Source organism: Etheostoma spectabile, chromosome 12 (genome assembly GCF_008692095.1).
Source record: "Etheostoma spectabile isolate EspeVRDwgs_2016 chromosome 12, UIUC_Espe_1.0, whole genome shotgun sequence".
NCBI classification, from domain to species: domain Eukaryota; kingdom Metazoa; phylum Chordata; class Actinopteri; order Perciformes; family Percidae; genus Etheostoma; species Etheostoma spectabile.
The window spans coordinates 2,246,261-2,249,033 of NC_045744.1; positions in this window are offsets into that span (position 1 = coordinate 2,246,261).

Sequence of the window (2,773 nt, forward strand, 5' to 3'; positions counted from 1 at the left end):
AACGGAGACACAGTCAGTGGAGACTTTCATTGAATCCGATTACGGATATTGACTCACAAGACACACAAGACCACAAACAAACAATAACTACAGCTAGTCTGACATTCCAGACCAGTCTGATGCCTGTTGGCCAGTAATCCCCTCAGCTCAGAAGCGTATAGACCTCCAAAACACGTCAGGTTTTTATTTGTGTTATTCTTGTTATAAAACTTTAAAACTGGGACACCCAGACCTAGAGCTGTCATCATTAGGGGCTTGAGCCCCCCCCAAGGTCTGATCCTAGACTCACCCTGCCGCTACTCTTCAACCTCCACTCCAACACTCAGAGGGGAATGTCTCAAGATAAAAAGTCCCAATATTTCAAGATAAAAAGTCCCAATATTTCAAGATAAAAAGTCTAATTTCAAAATAAAGTCCTAATATCCCAAGATAGAAAGTCCTAATTCCTAAATATTTTCAAGATAGAAAGTCCTAATATTTCCAAAATGAAAGTCTAATAATTTCAAATCACTATTTATTAAAAAAAGTCCTAATATTCAAAAAAATAAAAAAAAGTCTAAATATCCAATATCTAAGGATAAAAAGCCCATCCCATATTTGATTAATAAAGAGCATAATATTTCAAGTAGAAAGTCCAAAATTTCATAATCATCCTGATGAGCGGCCCTACTTTGGACAGCACGCTTGTCAAACCATGCCTCAGTGTCCAGGCCTGACCGAGTGATGGTTGTGCTTAAAGCTCCAAACTTGATTAAAGGGCCCTGTCCGACACTGGAGGGTTCGGGGACATCCGCATCATGGCAGGCCCCTCGACGGGGTCCTTCCTCGGCTCGTGGCGGAGCGCACGGGGGTTTTTTCGTCCTCTGTTCGGTTGTCCCTTCGGGGAGCTGTGAGGGGTTTCGGGTGGGTGTCACGCGCTATTGGGGAGGGAAGGCGGTGTTTCGTCTTGAACACCAAAAATCTCCAGCGGGTGTGATTGGATTGCGTGGCGGATTCGTGGTGGGTGCGGAGGGTTTTGGGCGGCGGCGGGTGAGGGGTGGGCTGCATCGGCGACTGGTGGAGTGCCGGGCTGCTCCGGCAGCCCCCCCCGCGGGCGCGTGCCGAGTGATTTTGGTCGTGTTCCCTGTCGCCCCCCCCCCCCCGTGGTCCCCCCCCCCTTTTTTCCCCCAGCGTGCTAGTGCGGAAGTTTTGGCCCGCGGGTGCTTGCGTGCGGGCGCCGTCTTCTCCACCCAAAGGCTACAATACATCTTATACAAAACAAAAACAAAAAACGCAATAATTAAGTGTCATTCTGTATTTTATTTTAGGACTGTCAGCATCACTCTGTGCTGTGAATTCCAATTCCAAAACAGTCGTCCCGTGACCCTCAACCAAACCGCCCACATCCAGGGCCATTTATTTCCATGGGCACACCATTCATGGCACGGCGTTCCGTTCTGTAGGACTTGCAACAAGATCACGGTACTGAGTCCAGACGCTTTGTTCCGTGCACGGTCGAGGTACCTGCGAGAATAAAGCATTAGCGTACTCAAGCAAACTAAATCAGTAATGAAAAAGGTAACGACGGCAGCTCTGACGTCTGGCTTTTCGTGTAATTTATCTGTAGCGCCTCCTGTTGTGCCCAATCTTTCCATGCCCCCGGCCCAGTTACCCGCTCCGCCTTTCTTCTTACAGTCTCGAGCCGTTTGTGGGCGGCAAAGCCTGCGACGCTATCTCTGACGCGCTCTTGCCTTGGTCGCTTGGTACGTTTTCAACCATCCTTCCCCATACCCCCAGCCGCCCCCACACACACGCCTCTTCCGGCCCATTTTCTTTCCTGCCCCGTTTTACATCCCTACCGCGACCCCAAACCTGGGAAGCCTGAGCTTGTTTCTCTGACCACCGCGAACGGTTCCCCTTGGGGAGTGATGGGAGCCAAGACCCCCGCGCCGGGGTGGTAGAAAGGTCCGTCTGAGTATGGGTTGGTTTTTGGTGTTTGGACACGTGTCGGTGCCAGCCCCCCCGTCCATCGGGCGGGCCGGCCTGGCCACCGTGTTTCAGTTCGTGTGGCGCTTCGGGTATTCTGCCTGCTTTCCCGACCACCCGGCCGCGTTGCCTGTTCCCCAGACTTTTTCAGGCTGTTCCTTTGCCTTCAGCGGCTCTTTTTGTCCAGACCTGGTCGACTTCTCTGGTTTGTTGACATAAGGGGTCGCGGCCTCTTCTTGCCCGTTCGTGGGTTGTGTGTTGGGCGTCTGGCTCCAGCTTACCCGCCCCTCCGTTGCTCGTTCCCTTTTATCCTGCTTTCCCGTCCTCCTTTCCCCCCCCCCTCTCCGTGTTGCCCTTCCCCTCGACCTCTGTCCGCGCCGTCCCCCCACCCCTCCCCTTTTTTTCTGACTAGCTCTTCTTTCCCCGCCCTTCCGCCTTTTTCTTTCCCCTTCCGTTCCCGGCTTCGTCTTTTCGTTTCCCTTTCCTCCCACTTGTGTTACTGACCGGTGTATTTTGCTGCTTGGCTCCGGTCCCCCTTCTTCACGATTCTTCCCAGGGGTGACCGTTCTTTCTAGCGTCGCTGCCTAGTATTCTTAGCCCCTCTTTTCCCCCTTACTTAACTATAACCCCCATTGTTGAATTCCACCGGCGCGAATTACCGTGCTTCATCCCCATTTCCTTGGTTCGTAGTTTCTGCCATTGTTCCCCCTGGCTCTTGTCCTGCTTACCACGTCTCTTTTCCCTCCGTCTCCCTATTGCACTGTGGTGCTTCGAATACTTCCATTCCAACCTGTGCCACGGGGTGCCC